At 43.1% G+C, this 24,441-nt stretch overlaps 1 long non-coding RNA gene across 1 annotated transcript; it reads left to right on the top strand.

The window, feature by feature from the left end:
* The first annotated feature begins 99 nt into the window (after positions 1-99).
* LOC116409801 lies at positions 100-8,247 on the top strand. The gene is made up of 3 exons (XR_004222081.1): positions 100-230; positions 5,713-5,828; positions 8,186-8,247. It is a non-coding gene; the product is annotated as an uncharacterized LOC116409801 (long non-coding RNA).
* The last annotated feature ends 16,194 nt before the right edge of the window (positions 8,248-24,441 follow it).

Raw genomic sequence — 24,441 nt, forward strand, 5'->3', positions numbered from 1 at the left:
AGGTGGAAGTTACAGTGCAGCACAGGCATCAGGCAGAACCTCTATGTTCACTTGTACAGACCCAAACTCTGTCTTCCCTTTCAGAGATACGTCAGTGTGATTCTGGCTGGAAAGGATTTGATGGAAGCTGTTATTATATTGTTACAACTGAGAAGAACTGGACAGAGGCCCGGGGCTTTTGTAAATCAATGAACAGTGACCTGGTTATTATCAAGAGTGAGAGGGAACAGGTGAGGCACTTACTATATATACAAGATAGCTGACTCCATTCACTATAGGCATCACTGGCGTAACTATAGAGGAAGCAGACCACATGTATGGGCGGCCCAGGGTCCCGGACTATAGGGTCTGTATTTTTATAGTGATATAAATCTCCCCTCCCCAGCTGCTCTCTGACCTATGGCCAGAGAGCGGGGGGAGCAGGTGGGCGGGGGATGCTAGCAGGGGGTAGGGAGTGGGCGGGGGATGGTAGCAGGGGGTAGGGAGTGGGCGGGGATAAAAGCAGGGGTTAGGGAGTGGGGGGGATGCTAGCAGGGGGTAGGGAGTGGGCGGGGGATGCTACCAGGGGGTAGGGAGTGGGCGGGGGATGCTAGCAGAGGGTAGGGAGTGGGCAGGGATACTAGCAGGGGGTAGGGAGTGGGCAGGGGATGCTAGCAGGGGTAGGGAGTGGGTGGGGATACTAGCAGGGGGTAGGGAGTGGGCAGGGGATGCTAGCAGGGGGTAGGGAGTGGGCGGGGATACTAGCAGGGGGTAGGGAGTGGGCAGGGGATGCTAGCAGGGGGTAGGGAGTGGGCGGGGATACTAGCAGGGGGTAGGGAGTGGGCAGGGGATGCTAGCAGGGGGTAGGGAGTGGGCAGGGATACTAGCAGGGGGTAGGGAGTGGGCGGGGATACTAGCAGGGGGTAGGGAGTGGGCAGGGGATGCTAGCAGGGGGTAGGGAGTGGGCAGGGATACTAGCAGGGGGTAGGGAGTGGGCAGGGGATGCTAGCAGGGGGTAGGGAGTGGGCAGGGATACTAGCAGGGGGTAGGGAGTGGGCAGGGGATGCTACCAGGGGGTAGGGAGTGGGCAGGGGATGCTAGCATGGGGTAGGGAGTGGGCAGGGATACTAGCAGGGGGTAGGGAGTGGGCAGGGGATGCTAGCAGGGGGTAGGGAGTGGGCGGGGATACTAGCAGGGGGTAGGGAGTGGGCAGGGGATGCTAGCAGGGGGTAGGGAGTGGGCAGGGATACTAGCAGGGGGTAGGGAGTGGGCAGGGATACTAGCAGGGGGTAGGGAGTGGGCAGGGGATGCTAGCAGGGGGTAGGGAGTGGGCAGGGATACTAGCAGGGGGTAGGGAGTGGGCGGGGATACTAGCAGGGGGTAGGGAGTGGGCAGGGGATGCTAGCAGGGGGTAGGGAGTGGGCGGGGATACTAGCAGGGGGTAGGGAGTGGGCAGGGGATGCTAGCAGGGGGTAGGGAGTGGGCGGGGATACTAGCAGGGGGTAGGGAGTGGGCAGGGGATGCTAGCAGGGGGTAGGGAGTGGGCAGGGATACTAGCAGGGGGTAGGGAGTGGGCGGGGATACTAGCAGGGGGTAGGGAGTGGTCAGGGGATGCTAGCAGGGGGTAGGGAGTGGGCAGGGATACTAGCAGGGGGTAGGGAGTGGGCAGGGGATGCTAGCAGGGGGTAGGGAGTGGGCAGGGATACTAGCAGGGGGTAGGGAGTGGGCAGGGGATGCTAGCAGGGGGTAGGGAGAGGGTGGGGGATGCTAGCAGGGGGTAGGGAGTGGGCGGGGGCAGAGTTCTGGGTAGTTATCACTGTGTGCCCAACCCCCTCAAGGATTTTTCATGGGGCGGTGTTGCCATTCTGATAAGGAGACAGGATAACCGGTATGTGATATTTGAGCATTCAGCTTTCTTTTAGACAGAGGTGAAACTACACACAGACACCAGGCTTCTCTTCCTTCAGAAAGTCTCAACTTTATTAACACTTCTGCATTAACAAACAGACATTGAGTCACATGACACCAGATCAGTGTGAGATCTGTACGGGAGCACATATATGATTGAATATCTTAACAGGCGGCCCATCGAGTTATGCCACTGATAGGTATCTGGTTACGTTATAGTGAAGATATCTAAGTTCCATTTGAATCTTTCTGTAATTTAAATACCACACCTGCTAAAATAATTTCACATAAATTAAACCCAATAGGATTGCTTTGCCACCAATACAAATTCATGCAGCTTAGCTGGGCTCAAGTACAAGGCACCATTTTATTATTATAGAGTAAAAGAAATCAAAAAAATCATTTTTAAAATATGAAATATTTGCTTAAAAATGGACTCTATGGCAGATGGGCATCCTACAATTCAGAGCTTTCTGGATAAGGGATCCTATACCTGGGATCAAGGTACAAAGTTACTACCACATAGCAATGCATTTGGACCCATGCAATAAAATTTACTTCATCAAGGTTGAAAAATGTTGCCATAAATAAAATATATTATTTCCATTAGTGCTGGGCGGTATGACCAAAAATTTATATCACGGTATTTTTCAAAATTATATCGGTATCACGGTATTTGACGGTATTTTTTTTTCCCCATGCATGATTAGGTGACCACCCCAAACACCCGCCACCCGCACCCCCCCCGCCACCCCAAACACCCCCCCATCCGCACGCAGCCCCCCCACCCCCCATCCGCATGCACCCCCCCATCCGCACGCAACCCCCCCACCCCCCCATCCGCACGCACCCCCCCCACCCCAAACACCCCCCCATCCGCACGCACCCCCCCACCCCAAACACCCCCCCATCCGCACACCCCCCCCCACCCCAAACACCCCCCCATCCGCACACACCCCCCCCACCCCACCCCAAACACCCCCCCATCCCCTTCACATAAATATAACCCCCCACCCCACCCCATCCCACCCCCCCCCCAAACACAACCCCATCCCCTTCACATAAGTATAACCCACCCCCACCCCAAACACCCCCCCATCCCCTTCACATAAATATAACCCCCCCCACACAACCCCATCCCCTTCACATAAAATATAATTACTGGCCAGGCACCCCCCAACAGCTCACATTGGTATCCGACTCTGAATGCGTCCTAGCGATGGCGCTTTTGTAGAGTGTGCGCGCTGACGTCACGTGCGCGCTGACGTCACGTGCGCGCTGACGTCACGCGCGCACCCGGAAGTATTCAGCACACCGGTATGTAGAAAATTCATATCGGTTTCAAAAAAAAACCGGTGATCGGTTTTTACCGGTATACCGCCCAGCACTAATTTCCATATATTAAAACAATATGAAACCAATGTCTGGGGCCCTGACAACTTCCACTTCATCTTTATTTAATTAATAGAGCTCATTATTCTTCCAATGTTCAACAATTCCCACCTTCTATGAAATGCTTTTGTAGCCCATAAAATGGTAGCTTCTGATGAAGTGGCGAGAAGCCATGAAACACATTAAGCTGTAGGTGCCTGACTCTGTGATGTTTTTAATGGACTGAATAAAAGTGATATTTTAATGGAAGGACGTTTCTGTGCTCCATTTACAATTTATCAACGTAGCCCATCAAATGGTTGGTGCTCATTGCAGGAATATCACCATACATTTATATGTGAAAGAATTATATTATGTCATATAAGACACACCCTTAAATCCATATGCCTCCTCCTCCCCTATGGATAGCACAGAAACGCCCAGCATGTAATTACACACCTCAGGGACCCCCTAACAACTATTTCCAAATGCTAACAAATGCCCACCAGGTTCACCTCTTACAGGTAGATACAACAGGCAGAGTATGGCACACACACAGGCAGCATAAGACAGGCAAAAATAGCACACACAGGCAGCATAGAGCAGGCAGAGTATGTCACACACAGGCAGCATAGGGCAGGCAAAGAATAGCACACACATGCAGCATAGGGCAGGCAGAATATGTCACACACAGGCAGCATAGGGCAGGCAGAGAATAGCACACACATGCAGCATAGGGCAAAGGGCAGGCAGAGTATGGCACACACAGGCAGCATAGGGCAGGCAGAGTATGACACACACAGGCAGCATAGGGCAGGCAAAGAATAGCACACGCATGCAGCATAGGGCAGGCAGAGTATGGAACACACAGGCAGCATAGGGCAGGCAGAGTATGTCACACACAGGCAGCATAGGGCAGGCAGCGTATGGCACACACAGGCAGCATAGGGCAGGCAGAGTATGACACACACAGGCAGCACAGGGCAGGCTAAAAATAGCACACGCATGCAGAATAGGGCAGGCAGAGTATGGAACACACAGGCAGCATAGGGCAGGCAGCGTATGGCACACACAGGCAGCAAAGGGCAGGCAGAGTATGACACACACAGGCAGCATAGGGAAGGCTAGGAATAGCACACGCATGCAGAATAGGGCAGGCAGAGTATGTCACACACATGCAGCATAGGGCAGGCAGCGTATGGCACACACAGGCAGCATAGGGCAGGCAGAGTATGACACACACAGGCAGCATAGGGCAGGCTAAGAATAGCACACGCATGCAGAATAGGGCAGGCAGAGTATGGAACACACAGGCAGCATAGGGCAGGCAGAGTATGTCACACACAGGCAGCATAGGGCAGGCAGATAATAGCACACACAGGCAGCATAGGGCAGGCAGAGTATGGCACACCAAGGCAGCATAGGACAGGCAGAGTGTAGCACATACAGGCAGCATAGGGCAGGCAGAGTATGGCACACACAGGCAGCATAGGGCAGGCAGAGTATGGAACACACAGGCAGCATAGGGCAGGCAGAGTGTGGCACACACAGGAAGCATAGGGCAGGCAGAGTGTGGCACACACAGGCAGCATAGGGAAGGCAGAGTATGGTACACACACACACCACATAGGGCAGGCAGAGTATGGCACATACAGGCATCATAGGGCAGGCAGAGTATGGCACACACAGGCAGGGTAGGGCAGGCAGAGTATGGCACACAGGCAGCATAGGGCAGGCAGAATATGTCACACACAAGCAGCATAGGGTTGGCAGAGTATGGCACACCAAGGCAGTATAGGGCAGGCAGAGTATGGCACACACAGGCAGCATATGAAAGGCAGAGTATGGCACACACAGGTAGCATATGGAAAGCAGAGTATGGCACACACAGGTAGCATTGGAAGGCAGAGTATGGCAACCAAAGGCAGGATAGGGCAGGGCAGGCTGAGTAGGGAAGGATACAGGAAAACTTATCCTGACTAAACAAGTAACTGACCATGACAACTCCAAGATGACCACAGCAGTACATACAGTGACACAATGTCAGCGCTGTTCCTACAGTCTCTCTAAGGTGTGACCAGTTGAACAATGTGGGTGCTTACAGTCTTGGCCTGTGTTGTGAACAATAAAGGGTCGTAAAGGTGTGGATAATGCAGGGCCTTACAAGTATCAACAATACAGCAGTTTACAGCCTCAATCTGAGTTGTGAATAACGCAGGGGAAGCAGTTAATTTCAGCACTGATATTATTTAAAGGGGATCTGTCGTAAAAATTAAAATTTAATATAAGCATCATCACACTGAAATAAGAAACTTTCTAAATATAATCAATTAAATATTCTGTACTGTACTACCAGTCAATGTAGTGCAAACTAAAGGGAGTAATTATCTCTGGCATATGTTAGTATGTAGTATATCTGCGTCTTGTAATGAGATGTGTCTTCTGCTTCCCTAGATATTCCTTGAAAATATTACTGACAGATCATTCTTTTGGATCGGCCTCACAAGGGATAAGGATGATAAAAATGTGTTGAGATGGGTGGATGGAACACTCCATAATTTATCAGATGGGTAAGAATCTGTCCCTGGCCATCAGTGAAAAGCTTCTATTTTCATGAAAGTTTTATTGAGAGTTGAAAAATATGATGCTTGGTGAATAAAACCCACTAATACTAATGTCTGTCATCTTGTTCCCACCCACCTCCCACTACTTTTTTGCTGTCTGTCGGCGGGAGGAGGGCAAATAGAGACAGATAATTACAGAGAAATGACCACAGAGGAGGGCAAGCAGACAGGGGAGGGTGGGGAAGAAAATGGGGACAGATAAGTGCAGAGAAATGGGCACCAGAAGGGCAAGTAAATGGAGACAGAAGGGGAGAAAAAGACAGTTGAGGTGAACAAAGGTAGGGAAATATTTATGCAGGTCAGGAGAGAAGGTTAATGATTCCCCCACAAACCCCTGTAGATTATAATGAATAATGCGGCCCCTACTAAAAGGATATTTTATTATTAACATTTATTTATAAAGCGCCAACATATCCCGCAGCGCTGTACAATAAGTGGGTTACATACATTGGACATACAGAGTAACATATAAAGCAATCAATAACCGATACAAGAGGTGAAGAGAGCCCTGCCCAAAAGAGCTTACAATCTACAAGGAGAAAGGGTTGAGACACAAGGTGTGGGAATGGGCATGACCAGAGTTGTGAGAGGTGGGGCACAGGGTATTGCTAAACTAGATTAGGGTAAGCCTCTCTAAATAAATGTGTTTTTAGAGATCTCTTGAAGGCAGAGAGATTGGGAGAAAGTCTGACAGTGTGTGGGAGTGAATTCCAGAGAAGGGGGGCAGCCCTTGCAAAGTCTTGAATGTGAGTGTGTGAGGAGGGAATGAGAGAGGAGTTGAGGAGCAGGTCAGTAGAAGAGCGTAACAAGCGGGTTGGATGGTACCTAGAGATGAGTTCAGAGATGTAGGGTGGGGCAGAGTTATGAACTGCTTTAAATGTGAGAGTCATTAGTTTGAATTTTATCCTGGATGGTAGGGGAAACCAGTGCAGGGATTGGCAGAGCGGCGTTACATGGCCTATATAAGACTATATATAACTTGGCCTATGGTCTTGCGCCTTTATATGATCACAGTACTCCTTGGTGACTTCCCTTATGAATTACAATTTACCAAGGAATTCTGTGGTCCTTATACATTACAGTAGGGGGTACATTATCCCAATTTTCCCATTTCCCTGTGGCCCAAATTATAAATTATATCATTACAAAGGGCTTGTAAATGATTGCAGGAACAGTGCATCTTCCCAAATCTCCAGCTTGTGCATCTTCTTTCTGCCAGCAGCAGCCACTCAGCTACTCACCTTCTGACTGCCACAGCACTCAGTGACTTACTGCCACACTTACTGCTACTTACTGGGATGGGTGGGTGGGGTAGAAGGGATTGGGAATGAGAGGGGAGTGGATGTAAGTGGAGGGGAACAGAGACGAGAAGGAAGGAGTAAGTGGAGGGGCACAGGGATGTGGCAAAGAAAGGAAAAGGAATAGAGGCAGTAATTTAACCATAGATATCTGTGCCCCCAGCACCCACACCCAGAGGCTCAGTCACCCATACACACTGCCCCCCTGAGATCCATGCCCCTGGGCACCCCATCACCCATACCAGTGAAAGGCAAGAATGGGGGAGAGAAAGTGTGTGCTAATTAGCATTTAACACGTTTGTGCTGGAATTAATATATAGGTTTTGGTCACATTGATTTTCACTGTTCTAATGAATTTAGCATTTTCACATAATAAATTTCCTATTTATGCTGTTTATTGTTCTTGATCTATATAGTTAGAGAGTACATTTCACTTTACATTTGCAAGTTTTCAATCTTTTCTGATTTGCTCATACAATCTGATGTATATCGTGACATATCCACTAGGGGGCACATGCACTAAGCAATTTTGACCGATTTTGTAGGAGAAGTTAATACCCTCATTGTTTTTTGTTTCACGAAAATATTTTATTAATTCAGCCCCTAGGTATATTTTTTTCTATTTCTGCCAGATTATAGGGGTCATTCAAATGTCCCACACAGTGTGCAAAAAAGGCACAATAGGTAGTTTTTTGGACTTTTCTCACTGTGTGTGACAGTATGTGAACAGCTACAGGCCTCTAACCTTGTGACCTTCACTTAGAATTGAGCCCAGACTGTGTGAGGTTGCGTTGGACTCAAAAGGGGAGTGTAATAGGGGGCACGTAGGCGTCCTACCCCCCCACCTTGTGCAACATTCAAATTCTCTTTTATGTTTTTGCTATATTTCTCTGCTTTCTGTCAGTTTTATACTGCAATGGGGACAACGTGACTCGTAACAACAATCTTTGTGCGACACCTAAACCTGCAGTTCCCAGTTTAACTCAGTTTGCAATTCTTCTGCAGATTCTGGGCCAATAATCAGCCAAATAATAATTATGGAAGTCAAGACTGTGTTCTACTGTGGCGTGGAGAAAAGTGGAATGATCTTGATTGCACCTATCAGTATAAAGCAATCTGTGAGAAATAACTGACATGCTGTGTTTAGTTTTGGAGCCATAAATATAGGTTTTATGAGCAGCTTCTTAGTATACAGGTATTGGACCCCTTATCCAGAAACCCATTATCCAGAAAGCTCCGAATTAGAGAAAGCCTGTCTCCCATAGACTCCATTTTAATCAAATAATTCAGAATTTTAAAACTGATTTCCTTTTTCTCTGTAATAATAAAACAGTACCTTGTACCTCACCCCAACTAAGATATAATTACCCCTTATTGGGGGCAGAACAGCCCTATTGGGTTTATTTAATGGTTAAATTATTCCCTTTTCTCTGTAATAATAAAACAGTACCTGTACTTGATCCCAACTAAGATATAATTACCCCTTATTGGGGGCAGAACAGCCCTATTGGGTTTATTTAATGGTTAAATGATTCCCTTTTTTCTGTAATAATAAAACAGTACCTGTACTTGATCCCAACTAAGATATAATTACCCCTTATTGGGGCAGAACAGCCCTATTGGGTTTATTTAATGGTTAAATGATTCCCTTTTTTCTGTAATAATAAAACAGTACCTGTACTTGATCCCAACTAAGATATAATTACCCCTTATTGGGGGCAGAACAGCCCTATTGGGTTTATTTAATGGTTTATTGATTTTTTAGAAGATTTAAGGTATGGAGATCCAAATTACAGAAATACCCCTTATCCAGAATACCCTTGGACCCGAGCATTCTGGATAACAGGTCCTATACCTGTACCAATGTCCAGCAAATAAATAGAAAACTAAAATCTCCTGAAAACAATGACGGAGACCCTATATCCTTCCAAATAAGGAGCATTATAGCTCCACCCCACTGCTACTATTTGCTATAATATCTGGGGTGGGGCTGAAGAGATACTTAATGATGAATGACATGGTACTGCGCTCCCTCTAGTCATTATATCTGCTGAGAAGAAAAGGTCCTCAAAATTTCAGCCTTCAGTCAACTGACATGTGCCTTCCCCAAAGAATCACTTGCCTACAGCATTGGGATCTGTATCTGCTTTTCAATAAATTGTTGCAATTAAATCCTTGAGTCTCTCTGATCAATGCCAAGTGATGCTGAAAGTGGGAACTTCACTAATTTCACATAAATTCCTTTTCTCCCATGTCCCAACATGTAAGTACACATGGGTAGTATTGCCTGCCCACACAAGGAGGTAGGACCTATAACACCATACGACTTCCTTCTCACCACTTTTATACATTTATCATAGCAGTACAGGAACCAACATTATTCTTTGGATGGGAAACTTATATTGACACGTCGGGATATGGAAGAAAAGGAATATATGGCAAGTAGGTAAGTGACATTCCCATTTTCCTCTATGTCCCTTTCATGTCAATACACATGGGATCTACTAAGCAAAGCCATGCCTAACAAGGGGTGGGAGTTATAGATTGTCCCCTCTTAGTCAAGGGAGGTACAAATGATTCTACTTAGCCTAACTGAGGACATTTAGGGGTATATTTATCATGCTGTGTAAAAAGTGCAGTAAAACATTCCCTGTGATGTTGCTCATAGCAGCCAATCAGATGCTTTGCTTTGGTTTTCTAACTATTGAAATCTAATTGCTGATTGGTTTCCCTGGGCAACATAACCAGTAATGTTTCACTCCACTTTTTATACAGCATGATAAATATACCCCATAGGGGCGAGTTTACTAAGATTGGAGATAAATATTACCGGTGATGTTGCCCGTAGCAACCAATCAGATTTCTTGATTTCTTACTTGTAGGTGACAGTTCAAATCTAATTGCTCATTGGTTGCTATGGGCAACATCACTAGTGATATTTATCTCCAGTCTTAGCCAGCCACAGCTCACACTTCAGTGCAGTTTCCCTCTGTTTCTTCTGGCATGCCCATATGATTCTCTAAATCATCTGCCTTGGCTTCCAGCAGGTTTAGTTGCCTATAGATAGAGTCCATGCAGCATGGCAGGGAGATATTAAGTCCTCAAGGTCTCCAATCCTCCTCTCTACCTTTCCTAGTCCTTTCTGATATTTTTGGCAAGGCATGTCAGAGTATTGCAAAGTCTGTGGGGAATTCATCAAGCAGGAGTGATTGCCAGTAAGTATATGCAGCGGTTCTGCTAGTGTTGGGTCCATACGGGGGGCTGTTCTGTGGTGGCAGGAGGTGAGGGGGTCTCGCTAGCAGCAGTCTCAGTGTCAGGAGGGAGAGACATACCCTGTGACTGCTCCTGGAAACCTACACGGCCAGTGGCCATTCTGATGTGAAAAAGCGAGGGACTGCTCTGTACCAGACTTGAAAAAGAACAAAAGCAGGGACTGCCCTATACCAGACTTGAAATAAAAGCACTGGAGTTTGTTTACTGGATTGTCATTGGTCAGTTGCTGATAAGAGCAAGTCCGGCACAGATAAGGGAGGGAGACATGAGTGAGACTCGCCCACTCCTCATTCAGCTGCAGGCACTGAGGAATAGAAAGCGCCAGTTAGCTGTGTTTTACCCCTGTTTTAATGGTTTTGCCATCTGATTTTTTTTCTTAGAACAACATGAGTTATAGTGCTTTCCTATAGGGCTGTATAGAAACACTGAGTTAAGATTTTGAGAATTCACATCCCCTTTAATGCTTAATATGCATAGATTTCCAAAATGTGTGTTATGTAAAGGCTCCACAAATGAAATATTGCACACAAAATTTACATGGGCAAAACCTCTATATACTCTAAATGCCTTCCCCATGGGGTATAGCTGTATAGGGAACATAACAAGCAGTGGTCATTAGGAGGAACTATATTGCTTAATTTGTTTAAAAAATCTGTGGTATCAGATAAACAAGGTTGTAGAGTAGGCAAAATCTCCTGCAAAAATAAATCAATGTAAATGGCCAGAGGTGGTAACAAGGATCCCCCATTGGAGACTATTGGTCTCCCCAGTGGATTCTCCAAACTTTTATGGATTTTGGGTAAAAAATAAATATATATGGAGCCTTGGGATATTTACAAAACTTCAGAGTGGGATCCCCACTAAGCTTTTGTAGTGTGTAACATTAGATAATTGTCTTACTGCTTTTATCTTTTTTATCCAAAATTACAGGACCACCAACTTTATCCGCCTTTATCATGATGGAAACATTCTCATTAAGGGATTTTCATGCCATTTTTTCTAAATAAGAAATATTGTTTGGTTTACTTTTTTTATTTTGCAGGTTTTATTCCTATTCCATCATCACTGAGGCTTCAAACACATCTATCGATTGTAGAGAGCACTGAAATACTTCATGAAAGCACGGAGGGACTGTGGAGCTAGCTGGGGCTCAATTCCCTCCGGCACATGAAGGGTTAAGTTGGTAAGCCATTGTGCGGGAAAGGATTAGACTCCACACTCACCCCTCCCCCTGTTGCCTGTCAGCTCCCAGCACAGCGTTGCAGCCTCACCTCCTGCTACACACGGAGCGGCATCTCCCTCCCCCCCTCCCTGTTTAAGCACATTTAGCTGGTGACCGGTATGTCAGTAATTTCGCTCAACTTAAATGTATATGTTTTCTTTTCAGGCTCTGTTCATTTTTATTTAAAAAAAAAACATTCTGAAAGTTACATATACTGTATTTGTATATGTTTGGTTTGTCACAGCATATGGCGGGGGATAGTCCTTGGCCATTTAATCTCTGGTTGTTTGATGGTTTCCACATGCCCACTGCGTTCGCAGTGACTGGCATTCATTATAAAACAGCCTTTTTTTGGTAAAGTTTGAAATACATGGCAAGGACTATTCTGATGTTGGATTCTTTAATAAAGCTGTGGACGAACTCCACCCACCAAAACATTGTCATTGTGTTTTTCTTATGTCAGCTGGGCTCATCGGGGGGGGGGTATGTTGGAAGGAAGGGAATAAGTCTCCGCAGTCAAACTGACCTGGGGGATTAAATGTGCTTTTAAACTAAAATAGCCCTAAAGGTGGGCATACACGCACCGATAATATCATACGAAACCTCGTTTCGTACGATATTCGGTGCGTGTATGGTATGCCGGCGAGTCGACCGATATCGCAGGAAGCTGCTCATATCGGCCGACTCGCCGATCGGACCAGTGTGAAAATTTTGATCGGGCGCCATAGAAGGCGCCTGACCAAAATTCTTCCTTCAGCGCTGAATCGGCAGAAGGAGGTAAAAATCCTATTGTTTCTACCTCCTTACCTGCCGATTCAGCCCTGAATGGTGTGTGGCGGATCTGACGATGTTTCGTGCAACCGATGGTCGCACGAAACATTGTCAGATCGCCACGTGTATGGCCAGCTTTAGAGACATACTGGCATTATCCCTCATTGTTGTAAACCCCTTATCAGAAAAATATTGTACCAAATTATGTTACCTTCTGGGTAGCCTGGCAAGGTATGGGTTCCTGCAACAGCCTGGTACAAAGTAAAGATAACACGCTGAATTTATGGTGAGAGTGAATGCAGCACTCTCTATTTTACTGGAACAGGTAAATGAAAACTATAATAGAACAAGTACAAATAAAACACCTTGGGGCTCAACCCTTTCTCCTTGTAGATTGTAAGCTCTATTGGGCAGGGCCCTCTTCACCTCTTGTATCGGTTATTGATTGCTTTATATGTTACTCTGTATGTCCAATGTATGAAACCCACTTATTGTACAGCGTGGCGGAATATGTTGGCGCTTTATAAATAAACGTTTATAATAATAATAATAATGTCAGTAAGAACAAACCAATACAGTAACACTATATATTAACCCCTGTGGCGCACCACATATAACAGAGTTCAGGCCTGATTGTTACATACACTTTATGTTTGTGCGCACTTATCTGTAATCCAAGGTGTAACATCCATAAAATCCAGTACATTAGATTTATAATCCAGTGATGGAAATCTATCCAGTGTTCCCAGGGATTACAGTGTCCAGTAATTAGTCCTGGTTCTCCTTTTGGTTAGAACTGGGCCACTAACTAAGCAGGGGTGACTGACTCTAACGGGCACCGGAACCTGGGCTCTAACCTTCTCTGATCAGAGAAGGAACCTGACTACTGAACCTTCTGGTTCTTATAAAACCCTAAAATCCCTAACTGGGCCCTAGATCTGCACTAGTTACAGTGAGGGCCTATTGGAACTGGAACTTAATGGTCCTAAAGTGCAAGGAGAGTAAAATCCTTCCCTGACTGACACTCACTGGCACACTAAGGGGGACCTGCAGTTGGTGCAGCCTTTTCTGCCCTTTGCCAACCATGCATCCCAGGGGGTCTCTCTCTCCCTGCTGCCAGATCTGTGCATGCTCTCTCCTTGCCTTATTGCCCTGACTTCCTCTTTCCCATCTCTCCTTGCAAAGTCACATGGTATCAGCCTTACTGTTTCCAGATTGTCTAAGGCTGCAGGCTGGAGGTGATATTTGCACAGTCCTCGTTTGCCTGCCTGTTAAAATATGTTTTTAATTTAAGAGATCTGGTGAATTTAAACATGTCAATCACAAAGTTAAATGGTGGACTACTCTGTGTAGACACAAAATGAAGTCCCTTATTAAGCACAGATAGTTCTGCTCCAGAAGGGTATAAGAGGATAAATTAAATACATTATTCAACTCAGTTTTCTCACCCCTTTCCTCTGGTAGTTGTTCCTGCGATCTGCACCTTTTCCTTCCCCGTCTCGTTTTCCTCCTTTTCTGCGCTGACTTGGTCTTAAAAAATCAGCAGAACTTGCTGAAACAAACGAGGAAGGAGGAGAGCAGCCCTCTGTATCCGATGTGTGCGGGGTGGCGGTGTCCTGTGAGGCCATAGCTGCCCTTGTGTGTCTGTAAAATTGGCGGCGTGTCTCCTTCCAAATGTAGATTTCACCCCTCTCATAATCCCTTGTATCTCGGCGGAACTTCATTTGTAGCAGGTCCTGTTGTAACTTCTCGACCTTGCATTCCAGTTCCTGCCAATCCGTGGTCACCTCGCTTATTCCTTTCTTGCAAAAAATATTTTTTAAGCAGAGAAGGAGAGTAATTCATTGGAGTAATTTGTGTTTTCACAAGTGGTACCCATGTTGGTGACAGCCACTGTAGTTTAGTAGTGTAGTAGAGCTCTGTGTTAAATTAAAATGATGTCAAAGTGATACTATCAGTCCCAGCCCTTGATTTTTAGGAATGACATTTTATCTCCCTTGACCTTCCAGACCAGACTCACTAGAGACACAAGGGAGCTGTGTTGCTGGCAGTTTGTGTGCAGGAATGCAGCAACTACACAACCTCCTTTCTGTCTATAGAGACCAATCATGAAAGTGTAATCATTTGTTCCACCTAAACTGCTGTGTTTTGAGAAATACAACTATAATTCCCAGGAAATCAGATTCTGGGGTGGCATGGAGATGCCTTTTTAAACTACTTTAATGGAAGGTTACATAGAAAACATAGATTTAATTTTAAAATGTCACATGGGGCTAGCCATATCCTTCATTTCCCAGGGTGCCACAACCATGTAACCTGTGTGCTGATAAACTTCAATCACACTTTACTGCTGGAGTGATACCCCCCCTCCCAGCAGCCGATCAGCAGAACAATGCGAAGGGAGCAGCTCCCAGTAGGTATCAGAATAGCACTCAATAGTATATGTCTATGAAGATTCTCATTCATCCAGGTCATGATATACAGTATCTAGTAGAATTAAGTCTAAATCAACTGGACTTTTCTGAGTTTTTCTTGAAAACGTTTCACCCCTCATCCGAGTGGTTTCTTCAGTTCAAATGACTGGTAGGGAATTCCCCAACATTTAAACCCTTGATGGTAGTTCAGACATAGACATCCAATCACAATGGTTCCATTGAACTTGTTCAGTTAGGTGTTGGCTGAAACTGACAGGTGTAAGAAGGAACGATCCAGTCACAATGGTACCATGATTCTCATTGCTGAATGTGTTAATCCTTCAAAGTACATGACTGGAAGTGTGAACTGTTGTGAAAACGCCGGGGTAAGGATGCCAAAGTGGCATTGTATGTAGGTGACAAGCGGTGTCTCAGGCCCCCTCCTCTGTTCAGGGATGGTTTTTCCAGGCTGGCATAAATGGCCTCTTTTACACCTCTTTCAAACCATCTGTCCTCTCGGTCCAAGATATGCACGTTACTGTCCTCAAAAGAGTGACCTTTTTCTTTGAGGTGTAGATAGACTGCTGAGTCTTGTCCTGAGGAGTTCGCCCGCCTATGTTGGGCCAGAGAGGTTGTTTTGTCTCCCCAATGTATAAGTCAGAGCACTCTTCATTACACTTGACAGCATAGACCACATTACTTTTCATGTGCTTGGGTGTAGGGTCTTTAGGGTGCACCAGCTTTTGTCTCAGGGTGTTCAAGTGTTTAAATACCGGGGAATTCCCTACCAGTCATTTGAACTGAAGATGAGTGGTGAAATGTTTTCAAGAAAAACTCAGAGACTTAATTCTACTAGATACTCAATAGTATAGCTAAAAAAAAGTGTTGGTTCAAGAATAACATTTTAAATGTCAGAAATAAAAAGTACCCCATAAAAATGATGAGAGCATCCCTTTAATGTTTGCTTGGTAAATTATATTTGGCTATAATCTAAAGTAGAATCCTCATACTGTAGTTGTATTAAAAAAGAATAAAAGAACAGTAAAAATAAAAATGGTGAGCTGATCAGAAAAACAGACAGAGCTGACTAGAGTTCCTTAGGCCAGTCCATAGTAAGTAATGTTGTTGGTTTAAGTCAAAACCACTTCCCTTTAGCCTTCCCAGGAGTCAGTATTGTGCTTTATTCTAGTGATTTCACTATTCTCCCTCCACTTAATATTCTTTGATATGTTCAGAGATTTTGTGTCCCATGAGTCCCTATCAGTAAGTTGACCCCAGAAAACCCTGTATTAATGGAAGGTACACATTCTGATTAATGCAAAATGTCCTACTACTCCAAACTTTACTATGAACAGTATCTTATCTCCTACAAAGCAATATAAATATAAAGAATGCCAGTGTGATGCCCGATATGCATAGGAGTATGAAAGTATGCAGTGACCCCAACATTAAAGTGCAGAGAAGAAATCCTCAAAGCTGACACTGGCTGCTGCAAAATAATCTCCCTCTCTGAGATTTATGTGGCAAAGTACTCATTCAAAAGAATACAAAAATCGGCAAATATGACTTTCTGCTCAAAACTATTAAACTACAAAGATTTGCAAAGCTAGCCTTTTTATGAAATGTCTTAAAATTGCCTCAAAGCTTAATAATCAGTCATTTGCATTACCCACTATTATCATTTTATACAGTATTTTGTACCAAACTACACCCAAATAAAAGCAATACATTGTGCTAGCACAGTAATATTTGCCTGGAAATGCTACTCAAAAAATATACTAAAAACACATAAAAATACTTGTCAGCCATTTCATCTTGCAAAGATTTTTGTTCTACGATGTTAAGAGAAAACATGATAAAAAAAAGCAGAAGTGGAGCCCCAGGGACCTACTGTATCTGGCAGGGAGGAGCCAGAACCCCACTGAGAAGGAACCACTCAGCTGGGCAGAGAGACTTTCCCATCCATTGGCACAAGATGGACAGAGGTAAGGGGTATAACAAGGGACTGGGATGGGAGAGATCTATATGGGAATATGTCTGTATCATTAATATGGAGAGAGAACAGCACAGCAGGGAGGACTTGACTATGTAACTATAATTTACTTAAGATAATGTATAAACAGCATACCTTTCTTTGCAGGCGGAAACCACCAGTCACATAAATACACAGAAATAGATTTAGTTGTGTAACCACATGGGGAGGCATGACTAAACTCATTTTCTCTAAAACCACAAAAAAGATCAGGAAAAACCATGAAAACTGCAACTTTTTTGTATTGCTGCACAAACGCAAGCATCAAAAATCCTTCAAAACCAAAAAGCAAAGAAAGATCTTCCAGTTGTAAAAAGGACACTTGCCACTGACTTTAACCTGATCTCAGCAGCTTTTAGATGGTGTATTTTTTGTTTTGGATTTGTTACATTTTTGTCACAATATAAAACATTAAAAAAATTGCTTTTTTTCCCGTACCAAAATTCTATTTTGTTTAAAAAACTTAAGCAGTAAATCACTAACGCTTAGGGGCAGATTTATTAAGACTCGAACGCTCCGAGCGTATTTTCGGCGAATTCGCCTGCGCGACTTTTTTGTACGCTTGTGTGAAAAAATCGGAGAGGTTTTCCCTCTGTTTACAATCGTTCGGTACGAAAATTTTGTGACTAATACATTTTTTTTGTAAGCATTTTCATTTTTGCGATCTTCGAAAATGATCGTATCCAATCCAAATTTTTTTTTATCCCAATAAACACCATGCTGTCAAAGTTTCCTCTCACAACTACTTTATCATTTGATTTAGCTTCAATTTAATTATTTTATAACCATAAATATTTTTCAACTCTAATTTCAGTAACTATGGGGATTTATCAATGTTTGAATTCAAATATTTTCCACGCTTTGATTTTGTTTGCACTAAAACTCCCAGTATTCGAATTACGGTTCAAAAACTTGAATGTTTGATAAGTGCAAAAACTTGAAGAACTCAAATGTAAAACTGCATCTTAAAGCTCGCGAGTTGCTGGTAATTTTAACTGACCAGAACCTTACTACAGAACAAGACCCTGAGACAAGGTTCTCAGTTATATGAAATTATTTATTAATCAAACAAACAAACACAGAGTCTTGTGGAAGCTATCAGCAACACAGAACAGCAACTGAAATGTGTCACTAACAGCTTCCAATGAGACCCTGAAGGTTTCAGCCTTTTATAGAGGATGTCATACCCTATGTAAAAAGTACATAACACCCCTTTTACAACTTTCTTTACTAGTCAGCACTATCATGTCTGGACCTTGTGATTTTATAATATGGTATACTAGGCTTTTATATTCTATTTTACACCTTGCATATATAGTATATTTATATACCTTTATCTCCTACCTCATCTGCCTTGGGTTGTCTTTCTAGGGGACACTGGGGGATTTTATGTGTCCCTTTATACAGAACTTACCCATCATAAGTGAGTGTCTCAACATCCCCTCTTAAGCTGTGAAACAGCTTACATTATCATATGGATTGGGAACCCCCAGAGACAGAGAAGCATATAGAAATTAGGTGTGGTATAGCAATAAAACCTAAGCAATCTAAAGTTAGATATCAGGGTAAGGACATTCTGACAATGATGACTTGCTATATCAAAATAGGGGCAGCAATACTAGGGTCTTAAGTCCTTCCCCGATACCTTTTTATCAGCTTATCCACAGAGACCCACATAAGTTATAAATTCTGTCTTACTTAGACTTGATATAGGTATAATTTCAATCATATTGCAAGACAGTTCTACAGTCCTCCCTTCAACTATGTTATACTAACTCAAATTATTGCTGAAACATAGGAGGTACAGCGTCTTATGGTACATAGTAATATTCTTATGAGTAGGTATATGCAGATAACAAAAGCAACAAACAATAGTATGGATTTCCAAGGAAATTACTCCCCATTTCCCAACCATCTGAATAGATTTTACAGAGTAGAAAGAGTATGAATTGAAATACAGAAACATCCCCAACAGTCACTTTGATTCCCAGCTATTGCTTTAGTTTTATGTAGGTGTAAGAGTTCATAGCTAGCCCACAATGCTGTTGTTGGGATTGGGTAAAGAAGCCACGTATAGAGATTGTAAACAGTCCTCCAGTTGCACCCATGTGAATGTCCTTTTAATAGAGTAGTAGTAGGCGAAAGTTTGTTCAGTGGGGGTAAAGTTTCGTTTATGGATCAGATCATCAACCTGTAATACAAAGCAAAGAAGTGATAACAACTGGTGCCTTAAAGAGATTAATCTTCATTAGTTGGTGGGCGACCTGAATCTTTAAGTGTTTACTTCGCAAACAGCAAAACCAGAATGCATTTCTGTTTAGGAACCATAAAGATTATTACATATTGTCATATAATCAGTAACAGGAACTATTCCCTTGAAGGGCTGTTCTTCTAGTGGCTCATTTGGTAAACAGCCTCGGTTCTCAGTTAAGAATAATGGTAAATCTTTTATGATGGCAAAGGGATTAGTAGATATCATACCTTTGAAAAAAATGTGACTTCATATTAGCACAGCTGTGTATTGCCCTACACACACAGACACAAAATGTAATGTGTTGCTTTTCAATAGTGCTGGCACATTATGTGAGGTGTATATGATGACACTAGGGACAGTAACATGAACATACAAATTCTCTATGGCTGTAGCACAGGCACTTATGTTGCAGAGCGAAAGTTTGCTCAAGGGGTGAAAAAGTACTAGAGAAATGTCCCAATTAACACCCCCTCTTGTTGGGTTGCAACTGCAGTCTAGCAGTACCCATTGAAAAGACATATAATTCAATATATTCACATTTGTTAATGAGATGAAGATGTGGAGTGTGCAATATGTCAGACATACAGTATGGGAGAGTAAAACTTCACTTTTTAGAGTCAGAGAGACAGGAGTTTTAGCAGAAAGATAAGTAGTCTGTGGTTTCCCTATCAAAGTCCCAAACCAACAGTGCAGATAGACTGTTCATGCAGACATGGGCCAGGGTGGAGAGTAGATAAAACTGAAATAGAAGCAGGATAGTGACTGGGTTTGCAACACTCACGCACAAAGTGATCAGGCTTATTGCAATTCCAGCAACAACATTCCTCCTGTAACTGTTCTGAGAATTACCAGGGTTCCTTCTATGAGGGATATTATACCTGGTCTGAGCATTTATAACAAAGAAATTGGGAACAGATTTGGTAATCTTAAGGCTGCCTGATAAATCTGCCCAAAAGCCTTCATTAGAAGGGCAATATGGATTGGGATTTGTAAGAGTGAAATTAAGTTTGTCTCCACTCCCTGTGAAGTGGAAGGCCCCGGTGCTTCTGCACCCCATAGGGTGGAGGAACCTTGTATCTCCGGTAGAACAAAACGTTCTGGTGCTTTATAAACAGAAGACTCCTTTTGGTCTTGTACTGGGGTGCTCAAGGCCTGATTTAATTGCCCTTAAGCATCCATATTAAGGACAGAATAAAGCTTACTTAAAGCAGTAGCTGAATCTGAGTCAGCTGATAGGGATAAACCTTGAGTATAAGTAAGAGGTAATCACTTTACAATTGGCATAATTTTGCCAAATATTATAATATACAACATGCAAGTCAAGATACAGAGTTGACAAAAATGACATATAACATATATACTCACCAAGAGTCTTCTGCAGGTTCACTTACTTCCGTTCCTTCGATTGTCCAGCAATCGGCTTACCATCATGTTGGGACAGTCACCAAATAATGTTGGTAATTTTAACCGACTAGAACCTTACTACACAAGAAGACCCTGAGACAAGTTTCTCAGTTATATGAAATTATTTATAACACTGAGTCTTGTGGAAACTATCAGCAACACAGAACAGCAACTGAAATGTGTCACTAACAGCTCCCAATGAGACCTTGAAGGTTTCAGCCTTTTATAGAGGATGTCATACCTTAGCTAAAAAGTATATGATGCCCCTTTTGCAACTTTCTGTGTGTTCTGTGGTTACAGTTGTGCAAATAACAAAGTGCATGTAGGGGCTTAGCTAGTCAGCACTATCATGTCTGGCCCTTGTGATTTTATAAGATGGCATACTAGGCTTTTATATTCTATTTTATACTTTGCATACATAGTATATTTCTATACCTTTATCTCCTACCTCACCTGACTGGGGGATTTTATGTGTCCCTTTATACAGAACTTACCCATCATAAGTGAGTGTCTCAACAGAGCCCATATAAGAAACCAATGGGGGTTGTCCTAAGCAAAATTCAAGCCATTTTTTCAACTCCCAAAAACAGGTACCGGTATAGGACCCATTATCCAGAATGTTTGGGACCAAGGGTATTCCGGATAAGGGGTCTTTCTGTTATATGGATCTTCATACCTTAAGTCTACTAAAAAAATCAATAAAACGTTAAATAAACCCAATAGGATTGTTTTGCATCCAATAAGGATTATTTATATCTTAGTTGGGATCAAGTACAGATACTGTTTTATTATTACAGAGAAAAGGGAATCATTTAACCATTAAATAAACCCAATAGGGCTGTTCTGCCCCCAATAAGGGGTAATTATATCTTAGTTGGGATCAAGTACAGGTACTGTTTTATTATTACAGAGAAAAGGGAATCATTTAACCATTAAATAAACCCAATAGGGCTGTTCTGCCCCAATAAGGGGTAATTATATCTTAGTTGGGATCAAGTACAGGTACTGTTTTATTATTACAGAGAAAAGGGAATCATTTAACCATGAAATAAACCCAATAGGACTGTTCTGCCCCCAATAAGGGGTAATTATATCTTAGTTGGGATCAAGTACAGGTACTGTTTTATTATTACAGAATAAAGGGAATCATTTAACCATTAAATAAACCCAATAGGGCTGTTCTGCCCCCAATAAGGGGTAATTATATCTTAGTTGGGATCAATTACAAGGTGCTGTTTTATTATTACAGAGAGAAAGGAAATTAGTTTTAAAATTCTGAATTATTTGATTAAATTGGAGTCTATGGAAGAGCTTTCTGGATAACGGGTTTCCAGATAAGGTATCCCATACCTGTATTTGAATTTACACAATTAAATTTGTTTTTTATATGTGGATTTTTGAATAAATAACCATTTGAGGTTTTTTTTTACATTGTTAGTTTATTCAAAGTAAAAAAAAGATAAACTCTAAAATTCACAAACTCAAAAACTGATAGATAAGCCCATATTTCAGGGATGCACTGTATCTGGGATCTGGTTTAACTTCTTGCTGAATTCTGATTGTGTCAAAATGTACATCAAAAGCAGGGTTTTCTAGCTGTAAGGCCGGTGCCACCTAGGGCCCACCCACTGCTTTGAAGGATGATTTACGTGGGCAGATAAATCAAAATTTGAGTTTGCGTTTTTTCACAATTTAAGAAAAAATAAGAAAACCGTGAATCCAAATATACTCAAGAATGTTCTTAATAGTGATGAGCGAATCTGTTCCGTTTCGCTTCGCCGAAAAATTCGCAAATCTTTCAAAAGATCCGCGAAACGGCGAAAAATTCGCGAATTTGTCTTCCAAATTGAGTGAGCAGAACCAATGATAGCCCCTGAGGAAGTCACACTGAGAGTCGCGTTTGGTGGGTCTTGTTGACCATGGCTGGGTGTAGGTGGAACTTTGATGGAGCAGAATTAGGCAGAGTGTTTGTTACCAAGCAGCCAGACTTATTTTTTATAGAGACCTACATTGTTTGGGGGTATAGTTTATGGAAAGCTTAGTACACTCTTTAACTCCTTGCTTTATTTCTCAATGATTCACACACGCAACAATGGAACTAACATAGCACCAATGATTCAGATCCTTCCAGGCCTAACCTTTCCCTAAGCAGAGCGCTTCTTCTCTCCCTCACACACTGCCACAATGGCAACCTCCCCCATTGTTTCCTGTTTCCTTTATTACTTCACATATCTATGGAAATACTTTGCTATCCATCTGCCTTACCAGTTGCTGCCATCTACTGGCTGAACCTGCACCTTGTTAACTACTACATGTGTAGGGAACTGGTAAATTATGCTTTTTCTAACTCTGTGAACCCCTAGTATTTGGACAGCTATAAAGGGTCCTTAATGTAATGGGAAGTAAGTCCTTGTTCCTGGGTCATAGCATGACCTTTTGCAGTTCCACAGTTTGGCCATAAGGTGGCACTGTGGTATAGTATAAAAGGCTGAGCAGCCATGAGGCTGGAGGCCATTTTGTGAAGCTCTCTGCCTAAACAAGCAGGTGGACAGATATTGTGGAATCTGGGAATAGGTAGGCCCAGACAGAATAGGCAGCTCCTGTTATAGTTTCATAGTTATAGTTACATAGTTACATAGGGTTGAAAAAAAGTGTCCATCAAGTTCAACCCATCCAAGTAAACCCAGCACACCTAACCCACACCTACCAATCTATACACTCACATACATAAACTATAAATACAACCACTAGTACTAACTGTAGATATTAGTATCACAATAGCCTTGGATATTTTGATTGTTCAAGAACTCATCCAGGCCCCTCTTATAGGCATTAACAGAATCTGCCATTACCACATCACTAGGAAGGGCATTCCCCAACCTCACTGCCCTCACTGTGAAAAACCCCCTACGTTGCTTCAAATGGAAGCTCCGTTCCTCTAATCTAAAGGGGTGACCTCTGGTGCGTTGATTGTTTTTATGGGAAAAAAGAACATCCCCCATCTGCCTATAATCCCCTCTAATGTACTTGTACAGAGTAATCATGTCCCCTCGCAAGCGCCTCATTTCCAGAGAAAACAACCTCAACCTCGACAGTCTCACCTCATAGCTTAAATCTTCCATCCCCTTAACCAGTTTAGTTGCACATCTCTGCACTCTCTCCAGCTCATTAATATCCTTCTTAAGGACTGGAGCCCAAAACTGCACTGCATACTCACGGTGAGGCCTTACCAGGGACCTATAAAGGGGCAAAATTATGTTCTCATCCCTTGAGTTAATGCCCTTTTTTATACAAGACAGCACTTTATTTGCTTTAGTAGCCACAGAATGACACTGCCTGGAATTAGACAACTTGTTATCAACAAAAACCCCTAGATCCTTCTCCATTAAGGAAACCCCCAACACACTACCATTCAGTAGATAGTTCGCGTTTATATTATTTCTACCAAAATGCATAACTTTGCACTTATCAACATTGAACCTCATTTTCCAGTTTGCTGCCCAGTTTTCTAATTTTGTCAAATCGCTCTGCAAAGCGGCAGCATCCTGCATGGAACTTATAGTTTTGCACAATTTAGTGTCATCAGCAAAAATAGGTCACACTAGGTGTGATAGACAGGCAGGGCTAGCTAGTGAGCATATTCTGGCTCTGACAAGGAATTGTAGAGGGATTATAATCCCGGGTATTATACTGCCCAGAGTAGGGTTACCAGTGTACAGACCTAGGGTTAGATAGTGATCACCCAGGTTCCACTGGAAGCATATACCTGAAACATGGGAGTTAACCCATTGTGCCCTACGGGAGAGAATCATTGTGACCATTTGTCATGAGTACTGTCTGTTCTGTGAGATGCTACTACCTACCTATTCTGTGCTGTAATTACTCCTAAGT

Source organism: Xenopus tropicalis, chromosome 3, assembly GCF_000004195.4.
Source record: "Xenopus tropicalis strain Nigerian chromosome 3, UCB_Xtro_10.0, whole genome shotgun sequence".
NCBI classification, from domain to species: Eukaryota; Metazoa; Chordata; class Amphibia; order Anura; family Pipidae; genus Xenopus; species Xenopus tropicalis.